Below are 19,738 nucleotides of genomic sequence, written 5' to 3'. Positions count from 1 at the left end.
AGCAGTGGACTGCTGCAGGGGCAGGGGCTCTGGGTGCAGTAGACCTGGGTATGGCATAAGCCCTCTTGGAGGAGGTCGCCATTAAACCCACCATTAAGGCACCAGAATTTACACAGGACTAGGGAAACAGATCCTTGGAGGGCACAAACAAAACCTTGTGTGTACTGGATGCAGGAGAAAGGAGCAGTGACTCCACAAGAGACTGACCCAGACCTGCCCATGAGTGTCCAGGAGTCTGTGGAAGAGGCCTGCTGCAGGGCTGGGGGCACTGACTGCATCATTGCCAGCATGGGACCTTTTGAAGGTGGTCGCCATCATATCTTCATTATCTCCACCATAGTTTGGCCTCAGGTCACAGGAACACAGTCAACAGAAGATTGGATTAAAAATTTACTGAGCATGGCCCTGCCAATCAGAACAAGACCCAGTTTCCCTCTTAGTCTCTCCCATCAGGAAGCTTCCATAAGCCTCTTAACCTTTCTCCGTCAGAGGGCAGACAGAATGGAAGCTATAAAACAAAGCAAATGAACAAGTATAACCAAATAAAAACAGAGGTGGTGGTTGCCAGAGGAGAGTGGAATAGGGGATCTGGCAAATATGTACATGAGTTTAAGAGGTAATGGCACCCTACTCCAGTACTCTTGCCTGGAAAATCCCATGGACAGAGCAGCCTGGTGGGCTGCAGTCCATGGGGTTGCTAAGAGTCGGACTCCACTGAGCGACTTCACTTTCACCTTTCACTTTCATGCATTAGAGAAGGAAATGGCAACCCACTCCAGTACTCCAGTGTTCTTGCCTGGAGAATCCCAGGGACAGGGGAGCCTGGTGGGCTGCCATCTATGGGGTCGCACAGAGTCGGACATGACTGAAGTGACTTAGCAGCAATTTCATTATAAAACAAATAAGTCATGGTGATATAACATACAGCATAAGGAATATATTCAATAACATTGTGATAACTGTGTATGGTGACAGATGATAACTAGCCTTACTGAGGTGATCATTTCTTGATGTATAAGAACTAAATCACTATATTATACACCTGAAACTAATACTGTATGACAATTATACTTCAATAAAAACTATATTTTTGATGCACTTATGGCAAATGTATAATTTTCCCACATAGCCCTATTCTGTAGTATTATTTTCACTGTGCACAGAACTGCTAACCTCAAGGCTTGATTTCCTAGATTCCTGAGCATCAAGATACAGCCTTAACCAAAGTTCTGGCCAATAGAGATTGACTGACAATAATACATATTACTTTTGATTCTTCCCTTTAAAAAAAAATTGTGGGTAGGTGCCACTGGTCCCCTGCATTCTCCTTTATCTTTGGGGATAGTTCTAGAACTAGAGCTGTCATTTTGGGCCCATAAGTGGAAGCCATATGTTGATCTGTGGACAGTACAGTCATTAGGATAAAAAGATAACACTTCTACTTCATTTAAACTGAACTTTATTCTTGAGTATTTTTGATACAGTGCTGTAAATTGTCCCCTAATAACACATTATTTCACAAAGTGATCATTTCCCTATTATATACATATCTCCTCCAACAACAAAACCTCATAAGTTTATGCAATAGAAAACTTAGCAAAGAAAAAAAATTCCCTGGAAAGGAAATAAAAATAGATCTTTAACATATGAAAAGTTGTTAAAACTCTTAAATCTCATAAAAGTAAGGAATGAAATTGAGCTTCTATCAAAAAATCCATTTTTCAACTATCAGACTGGCAAAGATCTGAAAGCTTGGTAACACGCTATGTTCATGAGCATAAAAAGAAAAAGACACTCTCAAGTATTATTAATTGGAGTATAAAAGTCTTTGAACTAATAAATTCACTTCTATAAATTCATTGTATAGATATGCATGCATAAATGTAAAATGGAGTAAGTAAAACTAATTTATTTTGTCATTGCTTGCATTATCAAAAGATCAGAAGTGACCTAAATGTCCATTGGTAAGAGACTAGTTAAATAATGATATGTTTTGATAATGAAATATAATATTGTCATAAGAAAGACTGAAGGAATTCCTTATGGACTGATATGGAATGATTTCCAAGATGCATTTTAAGTGGAAAAAAAGTGCAGAACAATATATATAATGTAGACTAGCACACATGCAAAATTAGGAAAACTACTAATTATATAATCAGAATACTTCTATATTGGTAAAAGAGTAGGGAAGAAACTTGTAACCTTGTTTACCTTGGGGGATAGGAACTAGGTAATTGGTTGACAGGAATGGAAGAAGTTGTATTCTTTTGTAACTTCTTCCAAGTTGTATTCACCTGTAACTTTATTATTTGAAACACACGGCTATGTTATTTATTTAAAAATTATAAAAAATAATAGATGTAATACAATTCTATTTTTAGAAAATATAAATTAAAACTTCATGCCATGGAACTGACACTAATATATTCCAAATTTATCAATAAAAATTTAATTGTTTTCCTCTGTGAAGTAAGCTAATCACTGGTCTGATATATAACAACAGTAGAGCAATAAGTATGAATGATTTTTAACCCATTGCTTTAAGCACATTAAAATGGGGAAGAAAGCCTTCATAACTTTTGAGAAACAAATGACTTTTCAAAGCAGAAAGAAAGAGATTAAATTTGTGAAAATACACATCACCTACTTGTCATCTAAGCTTTCTCATCCTTGTGTTACAATTCTGGCATGTAGTTATATTTTCATGATTTCAAATTAAAAGTGTATGTACTTATACTACTCTTAAGAGAAAGTAAATGCTGTGTGTTGAAGATTAGATTTATCCTATTAATATCTCTAAAAAATCAGCAAAGTCACAATTTAAAAATTTTACATATGCTACATATTTTTCTGTAACAAGTGACATAACTCATTTGAAAAGACCCTGATGCTAGGTAAGACTGAAGGCAGGAGGAGAAGGGGACAACAGAGGATGATATGGTTGGCTGGCATCACCGACTCAATGGACATGAGTTTGCGTAAACTCCGGGAGTTGGTGATGGACAGGGAGACCTGGAATGCTGCAGTCCATGGAGTCGCAAAGAGTCAGACACGACTGAGCGACTGAACTAAACTGACATAACTTTGTCTTTGGATAACCTAGAAAGGTCTCCAAATTATACATATGATTTTGTAAAAGTCTAATGTCTACAAAATATGTAATAAGAGAACTATTCTACATCTCAATGAGAAAGTGAGGCAGGGATACATACATCCTACAATATAATAAGGCAAAGTATAATAGCTTATGATGTTTTCCCATTTAAATGTCTCGAGTGGCAAGGGTCAATAAATTAAACTCTTGCAAGCATTGCGGAATCTCAGGCCCCATTGGTAACCTACTGAATCTCAAATTCTAGGAGTGTGACCCAGAATTCTTTGTTTTAATAAGCACTTCCAGTGATTGTGATTTGAGAACTACTCTCTTAATTTAATACTAGGAATCAGGATGAAATATCACCATGTCAAAATTATTTATGGCTTTACCCCAAAAAAATCAATATCCACTTTGAAAACTTATTGCCAAAGTTTAAATATAAGGTATGGATTTAGATGACATATGTATAATATCTATTACATAGACTTCTTATACTTGGTTTTAAAATATTTTTATTTTTTATTTATGCCAAATTCTTTTATCACATCACACTAATACAAAGTACTAATGAAGAGACATTGACCTCTAATGAAAAATATCCAGTAAGCCTATAAGCACTTATACTGATATTTCTACATCAGTTTTTATTAGTAGTACACACTTCCCCTTTATATCCTATTCTGCATATTGCTTAAAGTCTGTGGAGAAAAATAGCTGTGGAGGTGCAAAGAGGCATTTAAGAAAGAGATTTTCAAAAAGTACTTCAGTGTTTGAAAGCCACACAATTATATATCATACCTATTTTCTTGATGATGATGGTGATAACAATAATGAATACATCTCTTCTACTAGAAAGAAACAGTTTACTTTCAAAATATTTTTCACAAAAAGATGAGTTTTTTAAATGTCTAAATCATGAGGAATAATGAATATCAAGACATAAAAGTGTAATGCTTTAAACAGGAATGAACATTTTTTTTAATTTATTTATTTTAAATTTTATTTTATTTTTAAACTTTACAATATTGTATTAGTTTTGCCAAATATCGAAATGAATCCACCACAGGTATATCTGTGTTCCCCATCCTGAACTCTCCTCCCTCCTCCCTCCCCATACCCTCCCTCTGGGTCGTCCCAGTGCAGCAGCTCCAAGCATTGAGTATCGTGCATCGAACCTGGACTGGTGACTCGTTTCATACATGATATTATACATGTAACAATAGATATTTATCAATTTCTCCTTCTGACAACTAAAATATTGTTAAAGTCTTTCATTTTTATGTTTGCATTTTGTATTTGATCCACCCATCCCTGTTTTTTATGCTTTGTTGGTCTTCTTGCATTTTACATAGACTGTTGCTCTTACTAAGTGAAATTCCTAATCCTTATGTCAACCTACTCCTAAATTCTTAATCATTTTAAACACCTTCCTTTATCACAGGTTTGGTTATATTACTTTGGAATTTTTAATTAGTTCCCAGTTATTTACTAAACAAAGGTAACAACCACACTTTTAGATCTGAAAGAAAAAGTTTAAAAAATTTTATATCAGTCTGCCTCTATTTGCAGAAAAGAGAGACCTAATGGTTTACAAAATGTAGACCTAGACAGTTTACAAAATTTCTGAAGGCAATTCAACAAACCTGTGTTAAGAACAAGCATCCAGTGCTCAATCTCTTACTCTCACCAAACACCACCTTGATATTTAAATTCAAGCGAAATTTCTGATTTCAACCAAAAGCATACTCTCCCTCACTTCCTTTCAAGGACTTTATCAGAACCTTATGTATGGATTTATGAAATTATTTAGTATTCTCTCTACATGTTTCAAGTCTTCCCTGGAGGCTCAGTAGTAAAAGAATCTGCCTGCAATGCAGGAAACTGCCTACAATGCAGAAGACAGGGGTTCGATCCCTAGGTCAGGAAGATACCCTGGAGAAGGAAATGGCATCTGACTCCAGTATTCTTGCCTGGGAAATCCCATAAACAAAGGAGCCCTGTAGCACTACAGTCAACGGGATCGCAGAGGCAGACATGACTTAGCGACCACACCACCACCACCGCCACATAATTCAGGCTTACCTGCCTAACACCGATGTTCTTTTCACCGCTTAGAAATTCATTGTTTTGCTCCACTCAAAAAAATTCTCTCCAGTATTTAAGATCCAGCTCAGATGTTGCCTTCTCCATTAAAGCATTCAAGAGTCTCAGACCTCTCATTCTCAACCAAATGATATGGTATTTTCTATCTCATGGAAGAGTACTTGATGTGTGTGTGTGTGGTGTGTGAATATATATATATATATATATATATATATATATATATATATATAACTCGTGTGTATATATACACACACACACACACGAGTTCCCCATTAGACTATTATTGAAATAATTTTATGCATCTTATTCCTGTTTATACTCACCACAGAGCCTAAGAGAATGCCTTAAACACAGTATTATCTGTTAAATGAAGATAGAAATTAATGAAATAAAGCAACCTCTTCAACCTCAGTGGAAATAACTGACATAGTATTGTTGCACTGTGCAAAAGTGAAAGGTTCTTATATATGTGTAGGGGCTACTGGACAGCCTTCATATACAATGATTCTTTGTCACGATTGTAAAGATCTTCTGAAATAATGTTCTATCCAAAAAGCACTAGTGACTTAAGCATTAGTACACAAATTCATAATGTATGGTAAAGTATTATCAAAGAAAAATCAAGGCTTAAGGCCAACTAGAGTATATTTAATTCAAGCCTTACAAAAACATCTATGAATTAGTTTACTTTTTAAATTACCATTTTACTGTATTAGAGGACAGAGGGCTGATGGGACATCATAGCAAAACACATAGTTATTGGTGGTAAGGTTAGTTCTATATTCTAACAAAGAAACTGATTAAAGAATTCACATCTGCTGTATTGCAAACAGTAAATATTCAAATGATACCCTGATGCTTAAATAAGTGAATAAATTTAAGGAATATATTACAACAAAAAGCTCAACTTCAACAAAATTTAGTTATTCATTAACTAAAATGACCAAGCCCAGATTTAACATGAGAGGGCAGAGAGAGAGGGAGTGGAAGAATTTCTGGCAAGTTTTAACCATCTACTATCATATGAGCTCCATCTCCCATCACATGAGCTCCATCTCCCATATAAACTCCTTATTAACATAGCATTTATAGAATTTTGTTTTTCAGACCAACCAAACCCAGACTTATATAATAATAACCACCAGCTGAATCAAGACAGGATTGTTCAAAAACGTTATTTTCTATATTACAGCTCTCTTAATTTTTTTAAATTAAAAAATATTGTTTCCTATATCATAATTTCCTATTTCACATCTAATGTATTCATTTTACATTTCCACTGGCAATATTGAAAGTGAAAGTTGCTCAGACGTGTCCGACTCTTTGTGACCCCATAGACGATACAATCCATGGAATTCTCCAGGCCAGAATACTGGAGTGTCTAGCCTTTCCCTTTTCCAGGGGGTCTTTCCAACCCAGGGATCGAACCCATGTCTCCCACATTACAGGCAGAATCTTTACCAGCTGAGCCACAAGGGAAGCCAAGAATACTGGAGTGGGTAGCCTATCCCTTCTCCAGAGGATCTTCCTGGCCCAGGAATCGAACCAGGGTCTCCTGCACTGCAGATGGATTCTTTACCAACTGAGCTACCAGGGACCAGTGATATTATTCATCTATTACTCATTTATTTTCCCATATCCAGTAAAACCAAATTAACAGAAAATAATATAATCAGTATACAGCATACAGAATTAAAGATAAAAATCCTATGATCATCTCAATAAATGCACAAAAAGCACTCAATGAAATTCAACATTTTTTCATGATAAAAAACACTGAACAAACTAGGAAGACAAGGAAATTACCTCAACATGATAAAGGTCATATATCAAAAGTCACAACTAATATTCTCAATGGTGAAAAACTGAAATCTCTTCCTCTAAGATCAGCAACAAAGCAAAGATGCCTACATTCACCTCTTTTACTCGGTGTACCAGTAGACGGTCCTATTTAGAGCAATCACACAGAAAAATGCAACAGAATATATCCACACTAGAATGAAAGAAGAAAAATTATTTGTGTTTGCAGATGGCATCATCTTATATGTAGAAAATCCTAAAAATTACATTAAAATGTCGTGCTTCCTTGTGGCTCAGCTGGTAAAGAATCTGCCTGCAATGCAGGAGACCTGGGTTTGATCCCTGAGTTGGGAAGATCCCCTGGAGAAGGGAAAGGCTACCCACTCCAGTATTCTGGCCTGGAGAATTCCATGGACTGTATAGTCCATGGGGTCACAAAGACTCAGACTTGACTGAGCAATTTTCACTTCACTTCACATTAAAATGCTAAAACTAATGCAGTAAGATTGTAGGATATAAAATTAACATACAAAAATTGCATTGTTATACACTAAAAAAATTAATAATCTTAAAAGAAAATTAAAACAATCCCATTTATAATAGCCTCAAAAAGAATAAAATACTTAGGAATAAATTTAAATAAGGAGGTAAAAGACTTATACAATGGAAAGTGCAATACTTTGAAGAAATTAAAGAAGACACAGAATCTTTGCATTACATTAAAATGTCGTGCAAAGAATGCAAAGATATCCCATGTCCAGGATTTGAAAGATGTAATACTGCTAAAATGTCTGTACTAACCCAGGTGTTTTATGGATTCAATATAATTTCTAACAAAACCCCAATGGTATTTTTTTTCCCAATGATATTTTTAACAGACAAAGGAAAAACCCCTAAAATTTATATAGAACCACAAAAGACACTGAATAGGCAAAACTGCCTTAAGAAGGAGCAAAGCTAGAAGCCTCATATTTTCTGATTTCAAAACATATTATAAAGCTGCAGCAATCAAAACAGAATTATATAGACATAGACTGAAAAAAGAAAATGGCTCAGAAATAAACCCAAAGTTATACATTAAAATGATCATCAACAAGGGTGTCAAGAATACACAATGTGGAAAAATATTCTTTTCAGCAAGTGGTACTGGAAAACTGGATATTCACATGTAAAATAATGAAACTGGACCCTTATCATATAGCATATATAAAAATCAACTCAAACTGGAATAAAGGCCAACATGTAAGACCTGAACCTTTAACTTCCTTGAAGAAACATAGGGGAAATTTTTTATGACATTAGTCTTGGCAATGTTTGTGACACCAAAACACATATAGAAAAGCAAAAATACAAGTGGACTACATCAAGTTAAAAAATTCTGCAAATTAAAGTAAATCAAAAGCACAAAAGACCAACCTATGCAATGGGAGAAAACAGTTTCAAACCATATATCTGAAAAAGGATTTATTTATATAATATATAAGAAACTCCTACAGGTCAATAGCAAAATAATAATGATCTGACTAGAAAATGGGCAAACGTGAAAATGTTACTTGCTCAATCATGTCTGACTCTTTGCGACCCCATAGACTGCAGCCCACCAGGCTCCTATGTGTATGGAATTCTCCAGGCTAGAATACTGGAGTGGGTTGCCATTCGCTTCTCCAGGGGATCTTCCCAATCCAGGGATCGAACCCAGGTCTCCTGAACTTCAGACAGATTTTTTACCATCTGAGCCACCAGGGAAACCCAGAAAATGGGCAAAGGACTTGAAAAAACATTTCCCTAAAGACCTACAAGTGGAAGTTACTGTTTGGCACAGGAAGCTCAGCTCAGTGCTCTGTGATGACCTAGAGGGGTGGGATTGGGGGGTTAGGGAGGCTCAAGAGGAAGGGAGTATATGTATACATAAAGCTGATCCACACTGTTGTACAGCAGAAACTAACATGGCATTGTAAAGCAAATACACTCCAATAAAAGACAGTTCATGCATCAGAATAAAGACATACAAGTGGCCTACAAGTATATGAAAAGATTTGAAACATTGCTAGTTATCAGGGAAACGTAAAAGAAAATCACAATGAGGTATCAACTTATCCCTGTTATGATACCCACTGTCAACAGAAAATAAAAAGTATTGTTGAAAGTATGGGGAAAAGGGAATACTTGTACACTATTGTGTGAATGGAAAATAGTGCAGTCACTGTGGGAGATATTATGGCGGTTCCTCAAAAAATTAAAAACAGAACTGCCAGATGATCCAGCAGTCCCACTTCTGGGTAGTTATCCTAAGTAAGTGGAATCCACTCTTGAAGAGAAATTTGAAGTTATGTCATTGTAGTATTAATCACAATAGTCAAGAGGTAGTATAAATATTCTATGTCCACTGACAGATGAATGGGTAAGGAGACAGTGGTACTCACATATCACAGAATATTATTCAGCCATAAAAAAGGGAAACCCTGTCACATGCTACAACATGACCCTTGAGGATATTAGCTGAGTGAAATGATCCAATCAAGGACAAATACTGCATAATGCCACGTTTATGAGGTATCTAGTCAAACTCATTGATGTAGAAAAAATGGTGGTTGCCAGGAGCTGGGGAGAAGGGAAAATAAGGATTGCTATCCAATGGATATAAAGTTTCTGTCAAGGAAGACAAAAAATTGTTGATATCTGCCGTACAACACTGTTTATAGTTAACAATACTGTACTCTATACTCAAAAATTTATTAGGAGTGTAGATATCATATTTTTCCCCACAATAAATAAGTTAAAAAAGTATAGGAACTAGAACCCAGTAATAGCCTTAAAGTAAAGATAATGTGTGTATGCCATAACTTCTACTACAACATTTTGGTTAGAGCAAACAATTTCAGCTTCTACAGTAATAGCTCTTTTACAGAAAAAAGATTTCAGCCATTTCCTCACAAATCCCAAACAAGTATTCTCTCTACTTTGCTGGTACTTCAGTGAAGATGGAAAATAGATAAAATTGAGCACTTAAAGATCAGATTGGGGGGCACAATTGAAAGTGATACTTACTGGCTACAATAATAAACAACATCAAGGACCACAGCTTCACCTAAAACCAAGTGTGTGTTTTTGGAGATTCTAAGAGGTTTAATATTAAGTGTTGATCCTTCTACTTTCTCTTGAGGGACTCTTCAAGCTATGACAGTATCACCGGCTACCTTCTTTCCTTCCTGTCTAAAAGACTGACAGGATCGGATGATAACTTCAGAAGAGTGTTTATCTTCAAATAAAAATGAAAACTGAAATATTACAATTCACTTAAAGGGAATGCTATGTGATATGAATGATTTTGCTAGTAAAATGAGCACAGTATCAGTAAATATAGTGGAGCTTAAATTAGTAATTTTAACCTTAACCTTTCTATTATTTCCTCTTTTAGTAGCATGTTTTAGGTAATAAAGCTGTCAAAACATACTGAAATCCATTTAGAGTATAGTCATCGCTCAGTAATTTTGAGGGAGATTGGTTCCATGACTCACCTCGGACACCAAAATCTGCCTATGTTCAAGTCCCTTATACAAAATAATGTAGAAAATGCAAATAATCTATATATATATATATCATCTCCTGTACTTTAAATCATCTCTAGATTACTTACAACATCTAGTGTAATGTAAATGCAATGTAAATACTTGTAAGTGAAAGTGAAAGTCACTCAGTAGTGTCTGACTCTGAACACTGGAGTGGGTAGCCATTCCCTTCTTTAGGGGATCTCCCCAACCCAGGCATCAAACATAGGTCTCCCACATTGCAGGGGGGTCCTTTACCAGCTGAGCCACCGGGGAAGCCCAAGAATACTGGAGTGGGTAGCCTATCCCTTCTCCAGCTGATCTTCCCAACCCAGGAATCAAACTGGGGTCTCTTGCATTGCAGGCAGATTCTTTACCAGCTGAGCTACAGGGAAGCCCCAAATACTTGCAAATATAATATAAATGTTATGCATAGTTGCCAGTACATGGAGAATCCATGTTTTTCCTTTTGGAATGCTTTCCCAATATTTTTGACCTACAGTTGATTAAATACACAGATGCAGAGCTTGCAGATATGGAAGGCAAACATTATAGAAAAATAAAATACAGACACTGTCCAAGACATGGAATCAATCTAAAGATGTCCATCAACTGATGAATGGATAAAGAAGACTTAATATATTTAAATATATATTTATATAGGAATATTATATATATATATATATATATATAATGGAATACTACTCAGCCATAAAAAGAATGAAATAACTCCATTTGCAGCAACATTGATGGACCTAGAGATGATCGTACTAAATGAAATAAGTCAGAGAGAGAAAGAAAAATATCATATGGTACCACTTATGTGTGGGATCTAAAATACTGATACAAATGTACTTATCACAAAACAGAAAAAGACTCATAGACATAGAAAATAAACTTATGGTTACCAAAGGGGAAAGGGGGAGGGAACAAATTAGGAGTTTGGAATTAGCAGATACACACTGCTATATATAAAATAAAAAATTTCCTACTGTCTGACACAGGGAACTATATTCAATATCCTGCAATAAGTCATAATGGAAAAGAATACATATATATGTGCAAATATATATATGACAAGTTATACATATGGATATGTGTAACTGAATCACTCTGCTGTACACTAGAAACTAACACATTATAAATCAATTATATATACCCCAATTTAAAAAAAAAAAAAGAGAAAAAGCAATAAAAAATAATACCATAAAGTTAAAGGAACTGGATAGTAATCTTTGAAGGCATATGTATTTTTAATATATTTCTCAGAATGTATTTAACCTCACTTGGGGAGACAGTATGGTATAAAGGACAGACATTGCAGAATCTTACCATCTGCTAGCTGTGATACCTTACACAATTTAACTAATCTTGATATCCTCAGTTTTCTGTAGTCACAAAATAGGGATATTATCAGCTAGTTTATCTGCTCAGGATTAGAGATTTTGTATATTAACAGACCTGGTGATATGTATTTGTCTGAGACACACAGACTTGAAAGTGTATGATTTGTTCACTCAGTAACAGTTAACATTATAGTCGTTAATTATTGTGTTTTATTGTTTCTATGAAGAAACCCCTGCCCGTTAATGGTTTCATACGTCTTCTCTCTCCACAGTGCTCCCTAATCCCTACAAAAGACACTTGCTTCTTGAGAAGTTGAAAGCTGCCAACATTTTAAAAAAGGTGAGTTCTCTTCTCAGTCTTGTTTTGTAGCTATACATACTACATTCAAGTAATCTTACCTGACATACTCTCCAATTTATCTTTTTTTTCTTTTGACACCAGGAGTAGATAAAAGTTTCATGGGACCTAAAGTTTACAAAAGGGCTTCTCCCTGGTGACTCAGTGGTAAAGAGCCTGCCTTTCAATGCAGGAGATGGGGGTCCAATCCCTGGGTTGGGAAGATCCCATGTAGAAGGAAACGGCTACCAGTCCAGTATTCTTGTCTGGGAAATCCCATGGACAGAGGAACCTGGTGGGCTACAGTCCATAGGATCACAAAGAGTCGGACTCAGTGACTAAAACAGAAAAGTTTCTATACATTCCTGGGCGTGTTTCAAAGAAGATTGTGTGGGTTTCCCAGGTGGGTCAGAGGTAAAAGAATCCCCCTAATGCAGGAGATAGGGTGCACAAATTTTTGAATATTAAATTATATAAAAATATGTATTTATAATGTAAAAGGAAATTACAAGTTTGAAAAAGCTGACAATATCATAAAAATTAAAATCAAGAAATATTTTTAGTTCACTCCCTGAAATACCTCTATACCATTTTCTTAGAATTTTATCTGCATATTCTGATTCTTTTCATATGAATAAGAAGCTTCTATCCTTTTCCAGAGATAACAACATGAGCATTCAGTCTTTTCTCTAGCTCAGTGATTAATTTTTTATGGATGATATAAAATGTGTTTTTCTAGCTTTAAAATTCATGCTAGTAATGTTATTTAAAGTTCAAGGTTTTATCAAATTTGAGATATCTCTTTTAAATGAACTGTAAGATTTAAGTGTATATCAAGTTTTCTTTTTCTATAAATGATCCTAAATACTCTTTCAATTGATGAGGCTTGTTAACCATTTTGCTGGAAATACTTCACTGCAGTGGCAAAAGTCGTATATTTGTTAGTGTCAGCATTTTCAGTCAAATTGGCAAGAAATTTAATTTTAATTCAATATAATTCATACAATTCATCATTTTCATTAATTGGCTCATGAGACAAATCTGAGAGCCTGTTCATTATCTCTGCTTGTTTATAAATTTCTATTTTGATTTATAATGTGAGTTTATTACATCTTGTTATATTGTTGATTTTGCTATACTGTGTTGCTGCTATTTTATTCTTTCTGCTTCATCTTCCACTTGACATTTCCTTAAATTTTCTCATTCTTTTAATAAAAATTTTAAGATGACAAAAAAGAACATATAACTCATGTATTCCAAATCCAGAACCTATTGCTTCTCCTTTGTTTTATAAAGACTTTCCAAAATAAATCTTTTCAAATTATAAAATGACATCTTCCCAACTCTACCACTCTTTAGCCACATCCTCAACATATGCATAGTTCTCCAGTATGATTGGTAGTATGCTTGTGCTCAGGAAGATAATTCATAAACAGTTACATTAATAATATACAACAATATCTTATTTTTACATCTTTAACAAATACATATGAGCAAAAGACACTTTGCTAATGCCCTCTTCCACTACTTAATATTTGAGAATTTACACTGGTACTCATTTCTTCTTTCTATTCATGTGTATTATCTTTTGCTTCTATATGTTTGGTGACATAAAGTTTCAACCAAAATCAGAGTAATATGTTTAGGCAAAAGGATAGTTGATAAAACAAAAAGTTAAATAAGTTCCCTATGAGCTACCTCCAGCTCTGAGCTGTTAGTCATAGACTTCTCCCACATGCTTCCTGATTCATCTCTGCTGCCATCAACTCAAACCATGTATAAAAGCTTTGAGGGGTGCCAGGAACTGAATCAAAGTTCTACGCCCTAGAACTAGATCAGTAGTCAGATCTCTAGCTTGCTTTTTGATTACTCAATTTCATACCAGCTGTTGCAGATGCTAGAGTAGGGGTTCACATATGGAGATTGACAGCCTTAAAACCTACTGTGGGGATAATATGTCTCTGTGAAACTATGACTGGCTGAAGTTTAAGCAATGTGGAAAGCTGTGATTGGCTACAGAAGTAGCTATCCTAGTATTTGACACAAGGAATGATGGGAATGGAAGATCTAATTGACAAATATATCGCTCAGGAAATATTAATAATATATTATTGCCCCTTTATGCCTGCTAAGTTAACTTTCTAATTTCTCTCATGTTTGGATCAGGGCCATGTGATACATACTAAAGCAAAGAGCAAGATGGCTATGCCATCTTGGAATTCAGGATGAAAAATGTCAAAACTATATATATATATGTAAATGTATGCATATGTGTATGTGTTGGGGGATATGAGACAGGAATAGAGGAGTGAGGGAGAGGGGAAGGAGAGGAAGAGATAGAAAGAGGCAGTAAAAAAAATAGCACTGCATGAAGGAAAAAGGACAGAGGAAGACAGATTTCAAACTGGCTTTCTGGTATCAGCACATCATTCAACACTGCCACCATCTCCAACTCCACAAATCTCTCTTGAAACATCTGTCTTTTCCACACCATCTGCCACTTTCTTAACTGAGGCTTCCATTATTTTTCCCTGACTGTTACAAAAATGTAATGCCAAATAACCTTGCTGTGAGTTTTTTCTATCATCTGAATCAGTCTGTAACATTGCTATGAACTTGATATTTCTAAAACACAATGTGTTTATATTACTCTCTTCTAAATTTATTCAACCCCTCCCTTCCAACTTAAAAACAAAAATTTTGGAGCTCTCATATTCTGCTCCTTACATGGGCTCAATTAATGGAAAGCATATGAGGTGGGTAGGCACTTGTTTTACTTAGGGACATATATAGAAATGGTGCAAAACTGTTAGGAAAACATAAATACATTTTGGATATGCCTGGGAGGCCTGGCTTGCTACAGTCCATGGGGTCACAAAGAGTTGGACATGACTTAGTGACTGAACAACAACAGCAAGTCTCAATATTTTAGACATAAAAATCAGAACCTTAAAAATAAGTCATTTAAGTTTCCACTAGCAATAGGTATTTTATCTATACAATGTAATGTGGGAAAGGAGCAAAAATGAAAGAACACAGTATGTGAAAAACACAAATAAAGAGAATTAAATCAAGTTTAAGTAAAAGAGCTGACAATTCAATTTTATGGCTAGTATACAACCTTAGTCCCAGAACATTTTAAGGATATTAAATTAAAGGGAAATTACAGGCTAACATCAGCCCCTAAACATAGAAATAACATCCTAGTTAAGGATATCCAATGACAATATGTAAGAAACACATTTTCAAGTAGAGTTTTCCTCAGGAATGCATTAATAAAATCTATAGTCTCCAGGGTGAAAAGTGTAAGTGTTAGTCACACAGTCATGCCTGACTCTTTTCTACCCCATGGACTGTAGCCCACTAGGCTCCTCTGGCCATGGAATTCTCTAGGCAAGAGTACAGGAATGTGTAGCCATCCCCTTCTCCAGAGGATCTTTCTGACCCAGGGATCAAACCTGGGTCTCCTGCATTGCAGGCATATTCTTTGCTATCTGAGTTTCAATGTTAGGAAATATATAAATGTAATTATCTATATTAAATTTTAAAGAAAAATATATCAATATAATTTTCAAAATAATTTGAATCAAGGAGAATGTACTAAACTTGATACTCACATACCAAAATCTACAGTAAGAATGTTTCACGGACAAACTTGAGATATATTCACTTTTATATCAGGAAAAATTCAAGGATGATATCATTATTCTTTAATACAGTACTATGTTGCTGACCTGGAGAAGGCAATGGCACCCCACTCCAGTACTCTTGCCTGGAAAATCCCATGGACGGAGGAGCCTGGGAGGCTGCAGTCCATGGGGTCGCTAGGAGTCGGACACGACTGAGCGACTTCACTTTCACTTTTCACTTTCATGCATTGGAGAAGGAAATGGCAACCCACTCCAGGGCTCTTGCCTGGAGAATCCCATGGACAGAGGAGCCTGGTGGGCTGCCATCTATGGGGTCACACAGAGTCGGACACTACTGAAGTGACTTAGCAGCAGCAGCAGCAGCAGCAGCATGTTGCTGACCACAGGGGGCTTCCCTGGTGGCTCAGAGGGTAAGGAATCTACCTGTAATGCAGGAGACCCAGGTTTGACCCCTGTGTCAGGAAGATCCCCTGGAGAAAGGAATGACAACTCATTCCAGTATTCTTGTCTGGGAAATCCCATGGACAGAGGAGCCTGGTGGGCTACAGTCCATGGGGTCACAAAGAATCGGACACGACTGAGAGAATAACACACTGACACACTGATGTTACTGACCACTGATATCACACACACACACACACACACCCCCCCCAAAACATAACTAAGGACTAGAAGAATCTGAGTTTTGTACATGTTAGACTCCAAAAACATTAACACTAGGAGGTATGCTATGCTCAGATAAAAACATAAGATTAATATCTTCGACATTTTGGAAGAGTAGCTGAGATCAGAACAAACACAGGGCAATAGCTGGCATGAAGAAAAAGAAACTGTCTTATTTGTCCTGGAGTTTTTGTACTGTGATGGCGATTATTTGTGTTGGGATTGGGAGAGAAGAGAGAGGGATTGAGGATGAATCACACCAAAGGTGAAGGCATATGGACACCTCACTGAGAGGAGGTAGGCATGCAGATATTGTGGTGTTTGTATCATCACCTGTGAGAAGCCCAGGCTAAATATACAGACTGCAAGTAGGTGCTCTGATTGACAGTCAAATATGTGTTTTCAGCTGACAGACAGCATCAGGTATCAGCCACGTGAGGGAACCATCATGGACATCGAGCCCACTGTAGCCTTTGTATGTCTCCAGTCCAAGTCACTCATTATCCCCCCTCTCCTTTTACTATTTTTAAACCACTAAGTGGATTGCCAAACTATCACAGCTCTCTTCACGTTGGGAAACAGATTAGAAATTGGAGAAGGGTGATGGAATAGACAAGTTTCAGGTTCAAATCCAGTTTTAGAATTAACTCATAAAACTCTAAAAGCTGATCTAATAGTGGAAAGGCTGATTCTGTCAAATGCTGAGTGGCCCAATTAGAGGACAATTAGCCATCCTTTCAGATATCCATCTATTTTAGCTATCCTAAAACACAGGTCATTCTTGACAGCAGTGCCAGTATATCATTACCTTCTGGGGTCATCACAAGTATCTATTTAGCCAGGTGTCCAGAATCATCGAGTCACCAAGGAAAAGTACATGAGCCAAAGGGAGTCAGCTGTCACATCTCAGACACCAGCAGCCAGGGAATGAGAGCCATGAAGAATCCAGAATTAGAGACAGAAGATACAAGTCATATCATCTTACACAGGGTTTCTTCTTCTGGTATCATATTTTTTTTAAGAGACAGGTTTAATGAGATATAACTCACAAGTCATAAAACATTCATTTAAAATGTGTAATTCACGGGGAGGAGCCAAGATGGTGGAGGAGTAGGACAGGGAGAACACTTTCTCCCCAAAAAATTCATCAAAAGAACATTTAAACGCCGAGTAAATTCCACAAAACAACTTCTGAAGGCCGGCGGAGGACATCAGGCACCCAGAAAAGCAACCCAAGTCTTCGAAAGGAGGTAGGAAAAAATATAAAAGACAAAAAAAGAGGCAAAAGAGGGAGGGACGGAGTTCCGTCCCGGGAAGGGAGTCCCGTCCCGGGAAAGGAGTCTTATAAAGAGAGAAGTTTCCAAACACCAGGAAACCTTCTCACTGCCAAATCTGTGCAGAGCTTTGCATGCACAGAGGGCAACATAACAGGGAGGAAAAACAAATAAACAATTAAAACCCGCAGATTGCTAGCCCTAAGGTAACTCCCCACAGCGGAAAAGCAGCGCAGATGCCTGCATCCGCCATTAGCAAGCAGGGGCTGGGCAGGGAGGCACGGTGCGGGCTGCATCACTTAGGGTAAGGACCTGGCTGGAATACCCTGAGCGTTATCTGAGCGAAATAACTTGGGCTAGTAAACCAGACTGTGGGATATCTACCACGCGAAAAGCCAGCCCTAACCTGAGACACCACCAGGCCCGCACACGGAACAAAGGACTGAACAGAGATAGCAGGCTGCAGAACTTCCCCCTCTGGTGACAGGCAGCCAGAACCGGAAGGGGGCAATCGCAGCCCCAGAGAGACATTATCTATAAAACTGTAAGCAGGCTTCTTTGCTAACTAAAACTTCTTGGCAATCTGGACGGTCAACATCTGCCTGAGAAGGTGCGCCGGTTGTACACCTAGATAAACAAGCGGCGGGGAGGCGATAAGTCGCAGCAATCGCGCTCACCAAACACCTCATCACCTGAGCTGCTCACACCTGGGAAGGGCACAAAACGCAGGCCCAACCGAGTCTGCGCCTCTGAGGACTACCGGAGTGCCTGAACCTGAGCGGCTTGGACCTGGGAGGTACAGGCAGCCCAGGGCCGGCCACGGATGGTTCCCGGTGGAGCAACCTAGAGCCTGAGAAGTGTGGGCAGGGAGGCAACACGCGCCGTGAGCGGGGGCAGACCCAGTGTGGCTGAGGCACTGTGAGCACACGCCAGTGTTATTTGCAGCATCCCTCCCTCCCTCCCAACAGTGCGACTGAACAAGTGAGCCTAATAAAAAAAAAAAAAAAGTATCTTCCACCATCCCCTTTGTGTCAGGGCAGAAACCAGACACTGAAGAGACCAGCAAACAGAAGAAGCTATAACAGAGGGAACTGCCTTGGAAGCTACAGGCAATAGATTAAAACCCTGTGGTTACTACCGACTACATAGGAAGGGGCCTATAGATCTTGAGAAATATAAGTCGGACCAAGGAACTAGCCAAAAATGAACTGAACCCACAATACTCACAACAAAACCAGAGAAAATCCTGGATATATTTTTACTATTTTTACGATCATTCTCTCTTTTTTTTTTTTTTTAATTTTAAAAAAAATTTTAAGTCCTCTATTATTCCTTTAATTTTCACTTTTATAACCTATTACTTTGCAAAAAAGAAAAAAGGCCCCCTTTTTTTTACAGCAAACTTCATAGATATATATATATATTTTTTTTTTATAACTTTTTGACCTTTTTTTTTTTCCTTCTTCCTCTCTTTAACATTGTATTTTTTAAATTCCAAACTCTACTCTAGATTTTTAATTTTAGCTTTTTGGTATTTGTTATCAATTTTGTACCTATAGTTTTTTTTTTTTATAATTTCTGTGAATTTTTTTTTTTCTGTTTCTCTTCTTCTTTTATATAACATTGTATATCTGAAATTCCAAACTCTACTCTAGATTTTTAACTTTTGCTTTTTGGTATTAGTTATCAATTTTGTACCTATATTCTCTTTATAATTTTCATGACCTTGCTTGTTTTTGTTTGTTCATTTTTTCTCTCTTTCTTTTCCTTCTTTTCTTTAGCATCGTATTTTTGAAATTCCAAACTCTACTCTAGATTGTTAATTTTTTCTTTTATGTATTTGTTACCAATTTTGTACCTTTAAGAACCCAATCTTCAGTACCCATTTTTCACTAGGGAGCGAGATTACTGGCTTGA

The sequence above is a fragment of the Bubalus kerabau genome, chromosome X (genome assembly GCF_029407905.1).
Source record: "Bubalus kerabau isolate K-KA32 ecotype Philippines breed swamp buffalo chromosome X, PCC_UOA_SB_1v2, whole genome shotgun sequence".
Lineage (NCBI taxonomy): Eukaryota > Metazoa > Chordata > Mammalia > Artiodactyla > Bovidae > Bubalus > Bubalus kerabau.
The sequence above is the reverse complement of the archived record's forward strand: the minus strand, read 5'-3'. Positions refer to the sequence as shown.